The sequence below is a fragment of the Silene latifolia genome, chromosome 6 (genome assembly GCF_048544455.1).
Source record: "Silene latifolia isolate original U9 population chromosome 6, ASM4854445v1, whole genome shotgun sequence".
Lineage (NCBI taxonomy): Eukaryota > Viridiplantae > Streptophyta > Magnoliopsida > Caryophyllales > Caryophyllaceae > Silene > Silene latifolia.
Genome location: NC_133531.1, coordinates 137459660 through 137475725, shown reverse-complemented (window position 1 = coordinate 137475725; position 16066 = coordinate 137459660).

Genomic DNA, 16066 nt, shown 5'->3' with positions numbered 1-16066 from the left:
GCCTTTGTTTCGATGTAACTGGGTTGATAACAACATCCATTGTATCTGAAAGGATAAGATGGGATTTACGTTGGTCAATCTGGGTAAGGTTGACAATAATAATGATGATCCTTTCATAATAGCATCCCAAGCTAAACAAGTGTTCTATGTCACCGATCCTATGGATAAGAAGTGGTCTGTTGTACTGTCTATAAGGAGTAGAAAGAGTAGTCCATCCGATAATGGTGATGATGGTCAGGATGTCGTTTTTGAGGGAATGGATCACTCTACCACTGTATCTTATTTCGACGATGTTAACACTGATCATGAGGACACTGAAAGCATCTATATGCGTGATGACCATGGTGAAGGTATTTGGGTTAACGAAGAAACTATGACATCCAAGAAACGTCCTCGATCCTGAGATGGTCCATAATGTAAGTTATTACTTCCTCCGTTCTCATATGATCTACCCACTGTATCTTATAATGAAATAGTAGCTTTTATTTTTTAAATATATATATATCTTCCTTTTAGTTTTTTTTTTTAAATAACTATCTCCACTGAACAGATTAGTAGAAGGAACTGCATATTTAATACAAACGTACTGGAAATCTTACAAGACCACATGGTTAAACATTATCTTTATTTAAGTTGCCTTTTCATACAAGCCCACGACACTGCTTATGATAGGCGGATACAGACACACACAGTTTGACACTCAACAAATAACACACGACGTTGCTTGGAAGTTTCAGCCACAACCTGGTTGTAGACATGGACACATTTTATAGGGGTTTTAGGGGTACATTGTTTGGTAAACAACCACAACCTGGTTGTAGACATCAACGCTTTCTGACCTGGCCGACTGCTGCCCATCAATGATGGCCGCATAAGGCACTTGGACATAGTCCACGGTATTCTTCAGAAGCTCAGCATCCGAGTCTGTGGCTACCCAGAGGTATGGTTCGAGTGTTGACCTATTCGGAGCATTCCAGTCGTTCCTGCCATGGCCTCTGAGTTGAAACATCATGTCAAGCTTAAATGCCGATTCTGCATGTGCAGGTGATGTTCCAAACTGAATGAGTAGACTCCCTTTGAATCCCCATGGCCCCCATTGTGGCTTAACTTTGCTGATCGAGTATCCCAGCTCAATAAGCTTATTCCTCAAAGGATTAAAACTCTTGGCAGCAAATTTTCCATTGTCTATATCTATGTGGCCTGGGGCATTCATCGAGACACAGTGATATGGACGACCAACATTTTGAGTCATTTTCAGACCAGTAATTTGATGGTTTAATTTATTTGTGAGTTGTGGGGAGCTAATGAGATGCCTCTTTTCTGAATTTATAGCAAGTTTGAGATGTGTTGTATGTCTTTAGCTTTTGGTAGCTTTAAAAAGCCAATAGAACCAATGGTAATTGTTAAATAAAGATTCCCAAATTTGCATGGCATGGTAAATCCTATAGATATGCAGTATGCATGCATGCTGGTATTGTCTTATTTTCTTGATCTTATTATTAGATGTGGATGCTGTTTTTGAAATTGCTGAATAATGTTGCAAATGTAGTGTGCTTAGTGCTTCATTACGGTATGTATTATTACTGAGTTTGGACTGTAATGGAATTACAGTAATTTAAAAAAAAAAAAAGGTTCAACAATAACAACGGTTATATTTAAATTACCCGTTGTTAATACTTTCAACAACGGTTATATTTACATCACCCGTGGTTATTACTATCAACAACGGTTATAGTTACATTACCCGTTGTTATTACTTTCAACAACGGGTGTAGTACCCCTACCCGTTGTCATTGATTTTTTAGACATATTTCATTTTGGCGCAAATTTGGTGAAAATATATTACAACGGGTATATTTTAACCGTTGTAATAAAGTTATGACAACGGTTGACTTTTATTGACCCGTTGTTATTAACATATAACAACGGTTTTGTTTTGAGGACCCGTTGTCAATAGTTTGTCTTAATAAAAAAACTAATTTACAAACACATACAGCATACCACACAAACACACACAACATCAGTTCAACCGTTGGTATCCTGAGTTTATTATTCTCTCTCCCTCGCTTTCTACATTCTCGTTGCCTTCCGTCGCCCAGTTTCCGACGCCCAGATTCCGTTGCCTTCCCTTATCATCCTGCTCGTTCTCTTTATCATCATCATCATCATCAGGTATGTTCACTTTAATTTTGTATTTCGTCATTAGGGTTTTAAGACGATCATTTTTTTCTTTTTCATGCATCGGTTTGTTTTTTGTCTTCTTTGTTATCTTTATCATCCCACATCATCTAATTCACTCCTATTATTAGGGTTTAGGATTTTAGAAGCTCAAACTGTTGTTTTAAATTTTCATTCCTCTTTACGGTTTTAGATAATACTCTGCATGACGTTGTTAAGTTGTTCATTTACTATTTCATTCATATTTGGGTTTTAGGATTATCATGGGTGAAAAACGGAAAAGAAGTCAAAAGAATAATAAGCGTGGGTATGATAATAAGCCTGGTGAGATGGGTGCTACGAAGTACCCGCAATCCCTTGCAGCTATAGCCGCTAAAGTGCCGCTTAAAATAACATGGAGCTCGAAGGGTTTCCTACTGGTCCAAATGCGGGTTTTTTATCTAGTTGGATTGGATGTTGCACAAGACAGTTTGTGTGTATCTATTTAGATGATGTTAGAAATTTGAATCCAAAATTGGGGAAATTATACTTGGCTCGTATAAAGGAAGCCTTTGATATTGCCGATGAATGCCATGATAAGTATTTAATGCAGAAGGCAGGGGTGCCCTAAGGCAGTGGAAGTGTGACATTGCTAGGGATTGGTTGTATGTGGACAAGGCAATGGGGGAGATGCGTAAGAGCCCACCGGGAGACAATAAGTGTCCCACCATCAGTCAGGAACAATGAGATCTTTTCAAAGCTATGAGAACTAGTGAGAAGTTTCAGGTTAAATATCCTCGCCTTTTAACGATTTACCTATCATTTTTTTAATTAATGAGTTCTTTATATAATTTTTTTATTATCTCATCTACTTGCGCTTTTATATAATTTGAAGGCCGTTAGCAGAAGAAATCGTGCTAACATTTCATGCAAGAAGGGGAAATGGTATGGTTTTCGAGGCGGTTACAGATTGATAGAGGACAACCTCGTAAGTAGCATGCATTCCCCTGTGAGATTTGATTTTTTTAATCACACTTGGACTTAATACACATTTACATGTATAACTGTTACCATGTTAATGTGTAGATGGAAAAGGGAGTGACCGACTTGGATCGGCATGTAACTTATAAAGAAGGGCACACGCCTAAAGGATCCCGGTCGCGTGACAAATATGATGAGGAAGTGTTGGCCAACATAGTAAGCATTATTTTATTAAGACGAGTTCATTACTAACTTTATTATTTTAGTCACAAATATAATTTGAAGTTTATTTAATATATTATAGGACAAGGTAGAAGAAGGAGGTAGAAGAAGGGAAATTCACTCCCAATGGTCGTGATGACGTTCTTGCTAGAGCGATCGGCTGACCCGAACATCCAGATCGATTGAGGGGCGTCCCGTTACAGGTTGGAATAACGAAATATTATGGGACAACTGCCCCGAAAAAGAAGAAAAGGAAGACTAAGGCTGAGAAGGCTGACATGGTACCATTTATTATATTATTTTCATTTAAGTTCAATTCACATGTTATTGTTGGGATAAAAATTGCTGAAACATTACATTCTTGGCACGCAACTTCAGATAATGGCATCTGTACTACTAAAGATGAAAGCTGGAGGCAAGCTTTCTGAAGAAGAAGTGAAGATGATGGAGGATGTCATTAAAGGGGGTAATAAGGTACAACAAATTGGTCAAGAGCCCGAGAACACTACTACCTTGGCAATACATGAGAAGGAAGTATCGGTCAACGAGATCCAGAAAGATCAGGTACCTAATGCTTCTGAAGTTGTAACAACTAAAGCCGATCAGGTACCTAATATTTCCTTGTTTTTCTTTTCTTTTTTTTGGGTAAGATCAGGGGGTGTGTTCCCTGCCAGCTCTAATGCTATAACTTCTAACATCGTGCCATTGGTTAATTTTATTAGCTAAATAATGGGTCTGAAAAGGAGATGCAACTTGAGAAGACTGCTGATGGAAAACAGCATACATCCCCTTCAAGTCAGTTCATTGTTTTCAGTAAGGTATGCATGAAGTGTTTAATTAGTTAAATTTATATGAATTCTATTAAATTTTGGGATATAATAATGTATGTGTATTCTTCAAGCCGTAAACAGAAGGCCAGTTATTCTTGTTGACCCTAAATTCGAGAAACCAATTGTGCGTATTGGCCGGTCTCTCGTAGAAGTGCCTACCAAATCAGCAGCGGAAACTGTAGTGGTTGTTCATGGCGAAAAACTTTTGCCGAAAATCTCACATCTTCCTGGCTCGTTCGTCTCCGCCTCAGCCGAAAGTAGCTGGGGTTAGAAAAAATACCTTTATATGTTAAATTTTTAATTGTTGAATGTTTTTATATGTTAAATTTATATGTTATTTTTTTTTGTAGGGAACAAAAAAGCCGGCTAAGGCGGATAAGCCTAAGTCCATAGACATGCCAACTACCTCGTCGAGACAACAACTTGATGAGGTATTTAATTAACTTCTCCATTTTTTTGAAAACTTCCCTTTATTTGTATTTTTTCTGTATTTCTAAAAAACATGGAAATTTTTTGTAGGGAACAAAAAAGCCGGCTAAGGCGGATAAGCCTAAGTCTCCGGACATGCCAACTATCTCGTCCAGACAACAACTTGATGAGGTATTTAATTAACTTCTCCATTTTTTTAAAAAACTCCCTTTATTTATATTTTTTCTGTATTTCTAAAAAGCATGGAAATTTTATGTAGGGGACAAAAAAGACGGATAAGCCTAAGTCCCCAGTTATACCTGCTACTACTACCTCATCATTGAAAGAGCAGGTTGAAGAGGTATTTAGTTAAGTACTCTTTTATTTTTATTACTCCAACTAGCTAGCTAGGATATGTTACCTTTGTATTTTTTATTATTTTAATTATCTACATGTGTAGGCTGGTGGTAGTAGCACAAAATCAAAGAATCATTATTTCCCCGAACTGAAAGATGTTAGGAGTTTAAACTCCACAAAATATTCTGGGAAGGATTACATGCTAAAAGTAAGAACGGTGACGATGAGGAAACTCCATGAGGAGGCTTGCAATCGCATAGAAAACGAGCAATTGATAATTATTCCGCTCGAGGAGCATATTCTAGGGGTTGAGCGCGAAGCAATTATGTCATGGGAGATACTAGCCATTTGGGCTGGCCTAGACGAGATTGATGTCCAACACCTATTTGTTTAGACTAGTTGTTCCTCCGCGCGCGATGCTCGCGGAGTCCCAAGGACCGTCTCCGTCATTCCGAAAATATTTAGCTTGCACATAACTTAGAAATGTTTTTTATATAATATTTGTTTACATAATGATTGCCCAACGTACAATCTGTTCAATCTCTAATGTAATTGATAATAATAGCTACATTTTTATTTAGCAAAAACATTATTAGATAATGAATATAGATTTTCACTCGTTTTTCTAATCAACTATAACTCACGGGTACATCACACGGAGCCTCGAGACCCGTCTATGTTTCTTTTCAAACTCTCGCGCTTACGTATTATTTAGAAAGAATTGTTGTATTCTATTGTGTGTATAAAAAGAACAAACTACTCTACCAAAAAAAAAACTACTCAAGAGTATATACAAAAAACCTACACTATATACAACAAATATCCATTAGTATATACTATATACAAAGAAGAGTCCTGAACATTCCTGTAGTAGAAGATGATGAACAAAGAAAGTACTCTAAATCCAAATAAAATGATGAAAAAGGCACTATATGTGCCATAACGAACAAACAAACATTATCCGTCCATCAGCAAAGCTTCCGCCATCGCCCATCAGTCTTTGACAAAGTTCTGGATTGTCGAAATCAAATGAAGTTAGATATCACAAAGGTCGTCTTTTATCAATTACCCATCACTCCATATCGTCTCCTCTATAGGAGGAAAAGACAAAAAAAATCCAACAAAGCCTACAGTGTGTGTATGTACCAAAAACAACATTCTCAGTAATCCTTACTTGCTTAGCACTTGCCTAAAACAACCATAATTTTCCCACACCCAAAACAACAAAACAAAAATAGGCCCTAGACAAACCCAAGTGAATGCAGCACACAGCTTACAAATGGTAGGAAACCACTTCCAAACCAGCAATTAAATTACAAAGATAAATAATCGAATCAATAGTGTTAATCCAATAGACAACAAAGGTACCTAATTAACTCATCTGGTCATGTCATTATGGCTTTGTAGTGATGGCTTCAAACTTCTGTGAGCCTTCCAGGGTATAGATGTACCGAAAAAAGTATTAAACAAAGCACGACACACCTATAACATTTGGAAGACTCGTGGGCCGAAGTTTGTCAGAGCATCTGCGTCGGAAAGCGAAGAAAATGGAAAAAATAACAAAGCCCAAAAGAGCAACACCCCCAACTGCTGAACTCGAGACAACCAACACATGATTTCACTTAGTATTACCGACCCTCCAGGATTAGTAGACAATATCTTCATAATTTATACTCCGTTCAAGATAGCGTTTTATTTTTCAATCGAAGAAATGCAAGCTTATGAATGGTAAGCAATGACAAATCAAAATCAGGTTTCCCCAGCATCCTATTTTGTACACATCAAAGAATATCCCATTAAGAGTATGACTAACAATATCCACATTTTGAACAGCCCATGTATGCGTGGACCTTATAAAGTTCAGTACTTGGAATAGTTACTTCTAACCAATGTCTCTCTTCTGGCAATGTTGCCTTTGCCTACATGTCGTATGAGTCAGAGGTGTAAGGTCATGCTTGCTTAGACACATTAGTATTCTTATGCATCCGTCGAGATTAATCCAACGAAGCTGAAATGTTATAATGCTGCTTACCTTCTTAGAACGGACCGTTGAAATCTTGGCAGATCTCTGGCCTGGAATAGGCATCTTCACCTCAAAGATTGTGGTCTCTAAATCTGTCAGCATCATTTTATGGCTAGCCATCCTATAGAGGAAACAATTGTAATATTGAGAATGTCAACGATAATGTTGTGCTTGTGGTGCCTGAATTGAGAAAGCTAAGTTTGAATATTACCAGGTTGCTAACGCTGCAGCCTTTTCCCCAATGGGTGAATGTATGATAACGGCTGACAAGATGTTGTCATTGAAAAACCTGCATAGCGCTTGGTATGCTCACTAATTGTTACTTATTAGGCTAAGTGGATACTCTCTAAATTGTAAGAGCAGAAATTATAAATGAGCCTAACCTCTATGGCTTGACGTAATTCAAATTTTATTATATTATAGTATCATTTCACTATGTTTTGGCATAATGGTGCTACCCCTTCCTTATCTCCCCCTGTACCACACACAAATACTTGAAGAACAACAACTTTGAACTATCTCTCTTTCGTAGACACCTGTTATTGTATACTTTTAGACAACGTCACCATCAAACGATAGACTACGATCGAATGAATGCCAGATGGACAAAACTAATAACTTGTTAAATCATGCGTAAGAAAGAATCACTAATAAGACATATTCAACGACACTATCAAGGACCCTAAAAGTGTAGCACTAAAACGATCCCCTAAACTGGAGAAGATTTAGATTCAGGGATGAATTAACTAACGAATACATTCATACTATTTGAAATTTTAACACACACTTAACCTACCAACATACTCGGCCTGGCCCGAATGAAAACAATTGTTTTGGCAAAAAAAACACAAATCATTAAACAATAAAAAATTCCGCCTAAATGTTGGGCAAATAACAACACACATCAAATACTCAGCAAATACTAAACATACTCACCATTCCAAATACGAATGAAGCACATTGTCTTTACTAAACGATAACAGCAGAAGGCTAATAAGTTAAGCCTATTTCCCATGTATATTTGCCCATCTGTATTCCTACACATAATAAACCTGTCATAGACGCCACAATAATGACTTATGAACTTTGAAGGGTTTAATTGCATAGGCTGAATTTAAAGGGACATGTTTACATCGATATGGTACTATAAACAACTATCATTAACATAACTTCCACAATCCGCCTTGGTACATCCTTTAAAGCCCTAATGGCACGAGGGATACTCCTCATAATAAATGTTTTTGAGACTTCATGCATTGACAATATCACTGCTCTCCACCCTCACTACTATCACCCATCATGAGCACCAACTGACCCTGCTGAACCCCATCCTCGCTCCCCTTAACACAAGTAATGTCGGAGTTATTTCCTACCAAGGAGAACAACCCCCCTCAAGCTCACAAAGATGGTGGTTCCCTTCTTTCAGTATATTTCAATAATACATATGATGATAGTAATGCGGTCGTTTTGATCATTGATGAGTTCATCGAGAGAGGCAGAAAATAGTATAGGTTAATTACTTGGATTTTTGTTGAGTAAAAATTTATGTACCTTTTCCAACGAACTGGTAGTTGCCCTCATTTCATCAAGAAGAGATAAGGTGAAGAATAAAAGAAAATCAGTTACAAAATCGAAGGCGGTAAAAAACAATAGATAAGAAACGGAAAAAGCTAGACAACTAATGCAATGATCGGATCATCATACCACCTTATTATCAAATCCAAGACAGTACTGGAATCAATCAAAATCTAAATGTAAAAAAACAATCAAAACCTAAATAATAAAAATCTAAATAGTCAAGAGAAATCAAAACCTAAATAATCATCAACCAATCAAACAAAAAGTAGTAATAATCAACGATAAAATCGAAGACATACCATGCCAGAATGCCGATGAACGGAATGAATTTGCCGATTTGAACCAGGCAATACCATCTTTGACAGAATCAATTTCTGCACACCCTATTTCATCAAATCAAATAAACAAAACCTCAAAAAATCACCAAAACCTTACAAAGTCAAAACCTATCATTATGATTCAAATTTCAATAGTTACATTTGATATCTACAACAGTACTCCAATCAATCAAGAATTAAATCATCTAATAGCTATTGCAATTCCAACTTACTTAGTCACTGTAAAAATTGAATTCGACCAAGGGAAATTAAATACAAACCTCACTATCGGAGGTCGGATAAAACGGTGACATTTATGTATCAGTGATGGATATGAGATAACAATTCACTATAAAAATTATGAATCAAAATGAATTCTAGACTTGACCTGAACTCCACAACATGCATGGTTTGCAATCTCTGATAGCTCAAAGCACTTTGTCTTATTGCTCTTAAACTCTTAATCTTTGATAGCAAATTCCAACATTCTTCTAATTTTGAGTTGCCACAGAAAACTTAATGAGGCATGAGCACAAATTCCAGCAATTAACCATAACTCACATTCTCATCAATCGTATTCAACCAAGTCGAACGACACTAATACCAGCACAAGATGAGAAATTACTCTAAAGAGCACTATTCAGAACGTATAATCATCAAATAGCCCCATTTCTACAAAAAATTAAATAAAACAGTCAACCAAATGAATCTACACACATTCACTTGTTTGAATACTACAGCGCCATTGTTGTACAATCACAAATGACGCAGTGGTGGACATAAGATAACAATATAACCATAGCAAAACTCTAATTTCACAACAAAAAAATTAAACTAAAAATCATCGAAATTTCTTAAATAGAACAGCAAAATCAAAACGAAAACGCATGGAAAGAATCCCTTACCTTGCTATGCTTCTTCTTTTTCAACACTGACAGTACCTTGCTATGCTTCTTCTTTTTCAACACTGGAGGAGGAATGGAATGAGCGATGGAGAGTGAAAGAGGGAAATGAGGGGTAAAACAGAATGTCAAAGAGGAATAAACAAATGGAGGAAAGAAGAAAGGGGAAAGAGGAAAGTAAGAAGTATTGTTCATCACGTGTCTTGCACGAAAAAGACTGCTCTACTGTTCTCATTTTTGCAAGTTCATACATTTAGAGGGTTTTAGATGAAGTAAGTTTCTTAATAAATAATTTCATATTCTAATATTCTGACTACTAGATAGTGTTTTAAATACCGGAATTAATACCGTAATAATGTAGGATATTGAAATTGAGAGTGATCCCCGAGAACAAGATTCCATCTGATCAATACGGATTCCTGTGCCCCTATGTTTTATCTATGTTTATCACGATTTTTTCGTTCAAAGATCAGGTAGATTATATTGCTCAGCAATTGGCGACAACCAAGAAGCTGGTTTTTGCCCCTTATAATGAAAACGGGTAATAAACAAATTAATATTACGTTTTCCCCTACAATTGCATTTTCATAACTAATATATGTACTTGTTAATAATGATGATGTCTCTTGATGTAGGACTCATGGGGTGCTAGCAGCCATCATGCCGACGAAGAAGAAAGTTTTTTGGTTGGACTCTATACATAATCCACCAAGCGAGACTTTTAAGCGCTTGATTATTAAATAAGTTTATAATACTGATTTATTTATAATAACATTTTCAATTTTTATTTATAGCAAAAAGCTCATTTTTGCCCCTAAAAAAATGAGTTTCTGCCTCCTTTTTTTTTTTAAAAAAAAAGGGCCTTTGAGAAGAAAAGAGCTAACGAGCAGGATCAACCCACGAAAGATTCTGATGATGACCTTACTTTTATTACGATAACAAGGGTACGTGCTCAAATACAATACCTTAAGTGCAAAAATCTGTGTTTAATACTAATACAATACCTAAAGTTCAAGATTCTGATGTGAGCCTTCTCTCGTCTGTTTGTTTTTATGTAATAATAGGTCCCTCGCCAATTGATAGGATAGCATACAATGCGGATACTACGTTTGTCGGTTCATGTTGGAGATTATTATGCGAAGATATATCCTTATTCGAGAAAAGGTTAGTAATTTAATAATGTGTTTATTACTTTTTTTAAATTAGAGTGATGTTGTCTTGCTTGCTTTGCTATACCATGATGTTGCTATGCTGAATGATGTATGTTGTTACAATAATGTCTTGTCTTTGTTTTTTCCGCAGTATGTAATCAACGCGTCACAAGACCTTCAACAATACAAATGGCAACATATAGACGAGGTAAGGGACATGTTGGGCAAATACGTCTTAGAACATAGCAATGCTGAAGGCTAAATGCATGATACTCAGAGCTTAGATCAGCTTATTAGTAAATTTTTTGTTGAAGTTAGGGAATGATTAGTTCATGTAAATTTAACTCCTTGTAAGTATATATATATATATATATATATATATATATATATATATATATATATATATATATATATATATATATATATATATATATATATATGATTCTTTGTTGTGGTTGAATTGAATCTATTGAGTTCAGATGAACCCAGCTGTGATTTATGCTGGTGCTAATATATGGTGCTGCTGATATATGCAGGTTTTTGAATGGCATGAAAAAAAATTAATTTTTAAAAACATTAGGAGTTCGTAATAAAAACGGTTACTAAAACAAAAAACGTTGTAAATACCTTTCACAAATACCGCCATAATATTCAACAACAGGTTTTAAAATAAGAACCGTTGTAAATACCTTTCACAAATACCCGCGCATAATATTCAACAACAGGTTTTAAACGAAGAACCGTTGTTACTACAAATTTCAACAACGGGTTTTTAGCGTATACCCGTTGTTAAAAGTCTTCACAATTTTGGTGGAAAAGTTACAAAAAACGGTTATTTGTATGATAACCGTTGTTATATTATTCCCACCAAATTTTTGAAACACTTTCCACAACGGCTTACACGCAACAACAACAACGGCTTTTAACCGTGGTGAATACTTTCGACAATGGTTTAAGTAAATAACCTAACCGTTGTAAATACCTTTTACAACGTACGCTTTTTGTTTTTACAACGGTTTTTACCCGTTGTTATAGATTGTATCTGTAGTAGTGGCAGTGTGGATCCGGGTAGTTAACTGGATGCAAAGTAGCCATCATTGCGTAAAAAGGGAGGTTCCAGCAGCGCTCGTGTATGTCGCAACCTCAGTAAGAGATAACAACTTAAGGTGATAGGGAATCCAGTGTGGATCCAGGTAGTTAACTGGATGTAAAGTAGACTCTTGAAGGAAATAATTGGGTAACGGTACGAGGGCAACACGTAAGTTTTTTGGTCAGATATCTTTGGCTAAATTACAGGAAACTATTCTGGAAATCAGACTCAAATGGTTACTATTTCCAATGGTTAAGTCAAGCCTAGAACTCAGCACAGGCAGACAACTTTTTACAGTACCACAGTGAGCAAAGGCTCATGATCACTCCAGACTCGCGACTCTAATCATTATTGATCTTTTATAGCTCTATGTATCCCCATGTCACTGTAACACTGAAATTTCTCAATCACAAATTGGAAATATGAGTAATAATATAAGAACATGTACCATGTTGCAGTGTACATGTCATAGACCTTGTCAAAAGCTTTGTCAAAGCAGAACTGACAAACTAAAAGATCCCTGAAATCAGTTACTTCGCATGTCTAACAGTATTTTACTTATATGGCAGAGAAAGAGGGTCTTATTTCATTTCTAAAGGAGCAAAGAAAATTAGCATAATATAATTCAAAGTTCAAACTATCATCCACAAGGAAAATTATCGATTGAAGTTGTATCAGTTTTGTAAATTTGATCCCAATTCTTTTCAGTGGTGACATGAATAAGGCATAGCATGAAATGAGAGAAACACGTCTATAACAAGCTGACAAAATTGTATGCAAGAAAACTCCAATTCTGTTTACATTTATTGCAACTTGCAACATATAACATCATAGCTTTACAATATCCCATGGATTGATAGAAAAACATGATTGTCTAAGACCTGACCGATAAATTCAACAACTTCAAAACCAATAGTACCAGCAAATTACAGCTGAAATTGAATGTAAAACATAATTCCACAGCATGTTAAAGTAATGTAATTATGTCGACACCTTATTGCCCCATCTGTCAGGTTTTCTAATTCTCAGCTTACATTTTCACGTGGCAAATATTACCAAGATTGTTGCTTAAAGGGGTTGGGAAAAAAATCAGACAGAACCAAGAATTCACCGAGGCATGGGAAAAACATCAGACAGGGTCACATCGTATCTCCGGAAGGCAAGAAGAAGCTTAATTTTATTTAAACTAAGTACTTACCTACCAGACACTTAAGTTTATGAGAGAATATGTGCTTATGTGATGGATAAGATGAGATATGCCCATGCAGATAACCTACTGCAAAATTTCAAAAAGTCAAATTAACTGAGGGTACATACTCCGAGTCCGAGACAAGTTAAATGATTCCTACAAAATGATAGGAGCCATCTTATGTAACAAACTAACTTAACTTCAAAATAATAATAAACTTTATAAGAGAGCTTATTCTATCATCAATGCTCAAATCTAATAGATAAAGAACAAAAAGTGAAAAAAATATTGCCAACTTTGAAAAATCCAAACAAGCAACCATGATTCAATCATTTGATACATGCAACTGAGACAAAAGAAATCTATAAAGACGCAAGGCAAAAGGCTAAAGTTACTGATATGCGAGTTTTAAACAGTAGAACTGCAAATTGCAGTACAGAACTACAAAGAGCAATAGCGATCATAAGACAATATCAATGAAAGAAAAAAAAACTAGAGGTTACCTCATATAAGGATCTATCTAAACCACAACTCTGGCTTCAAGGATTCCAACAACTTTTCATCGTGCAAGTAAATAAGGAATCTGGCAATTTCATAGTCAAACTCGTACATAAGCAAATCCAGCATATCATCATCGCTAAATAATAACCCATTACTTGTACTCGTGCCCTGCAAGAATCAGTTTAATTAGCTGCCATATGAGATTTCATACAATAAACCATTTATAGAAATTCTAGACATTTTAAAACAGAATTAGAAATATCATACGTACTTGCTTGCAATAATCAAGTACGTGTGCCAGAAAGTGTCTAAAATAACACACTTGGTCATTGCGCTTGTGACCTAAGTACAATTTCCTTTTCATCCCTTCTCGGAGGACATCATTCCAAGGAGATTTACGGATCTTGGTTGCCCATTTAGGGTCGGTGAAAACTGAACAAGCATACATATAGCATTTATATGGATTGTCATCCAAGCATTTAACCACATCGCTCCATTGACTAATAAAAGAACGTTGACACCTTTCAGTCATGAGCGCAAGGTTGTGCTCTATCAACACTCGATCATTTCTTGGGTCTTTCCGGAGAAAGTCCAGTAAGACCTTCATGTCTGCGGGCAAAACCGGATTCCCTTCTTAGAAAAACGTTTGTATTATAAAAATGTGAAGGTTATTAAAATCTCGAATGGTTGCTTGTGATGTATACTCTTTCACAAAAATCTTTCAATTTGTCTCTGGAAACAACCATGTTCGAGAGTTGCCACGTTTCCTCTGATATACACAAGCTCAAGCTTTTCTCCTTGATATCATATGTTAAACTTATGAGTGTTCTGATGTTTTTGTTTACTGGGTCAATTACTCTACTTAGTCTGTGATTACAACATGAGGGTTTAAAGCGGGTTACGGTTGAAATGGTATCCAACCAATCCCCAATTCAAAATCGTATTCTTCCCCAACCCTTAACTCGATTGGGTGAATTCTGGGTGTGGTCGAGCGTTTGGTGAGGGAGACGAGTGGGGGTGAGGGATAGTGGCGGCGACGTGGTGGCTGCGGTGGGTGGAGAGATTTTCCGTTTCTTGGAAGCGGGTGTAGTCGGAGACGGTGGTGACGACAAGGTGGTGGCAACGACAGGACTAATACCCATTGAAAACACTAATTTAATTAAATTATGATTATTAAAAGTATTAATTAATTACTATTAGTATTAGTATTATTAATTATTAATGATTCTTGAATATTAACGATTAATTAATGGTTCTTGATGATTCTTGATAATTAAGCGGAAAATTATGATTATTAAACAGTAATAATAATAATATTACTATTAATTAATAAATCTATAAAATATAATTAAAAGGCTACCCTAAAATGACTAATAAACGCCACGTAGACAAAGCCACGTAGGATCCAAAAATACCACGTAAATGTGAGCATCAAAATTCAAAACTCATTACCACGCAATTGTCTTATTTTATATATTTAATTCATTTTTCTATAAATTAATTTATTTTATGTAACCCTTACAAATTTACATCAAAATTTCATAATTTATAATCTATTAACATTTTAATTGAACTTTTGTGATAAAAACATGTTAATAAATGTCATAATTTATAATTAAAATTGATATTTTAATTGAAATTTTGGTAATAAAACATGTTAATAAATTAAAACTTTTCATATTACTTAACATACACCCACCATTTTTATTAACACTTTTTCATATTTAATTCATTTTTTTAATTAAACATTATAATAAATTGATTAAAACTCTTCATAATACTTAACACCCACCAAATTAATTAAAATTTCTTCCTATTTAATTAATTTTTGTAATATAATATATTAATAAATTAATTAGATTTCTTTATACTACTTAATACCCATAATTTTTATTAATATTTTCCTTATTTAATTCACCTCTTGAGTTGCTCAGCAATCAATTATCTAATTTAATAATACCACAAAATAAATTAAAATTAAAATTAAAATATGGGAGTCTATGGTTGTGTGATGGCTATAAAACCTATAATACTTATGATATTTTTCATTCACAATATTTATTTAAAATCTATTGCTCATTTGCCCATGAGTTTCTAAGTCGTGGATTATATTTTATGATTTAATTTATTTATTTGATTATAGAGAGTATATTGAGTATTATTATTGAGTATTATTGTTGTTACGTCCAATAAAGTATATTTTAATTTGTTATGTTATTGGTTTTATAAATCCTTTGATTTATATTTAAATTCATGTTTTTCATTTGGTTTAGTTTCAATGATTTACATGTGACAATGTTGATTCGTTTGTAAATTTTTGCCATCATGATGTTTTACCTTTTGGTCAATTTTTTTATATG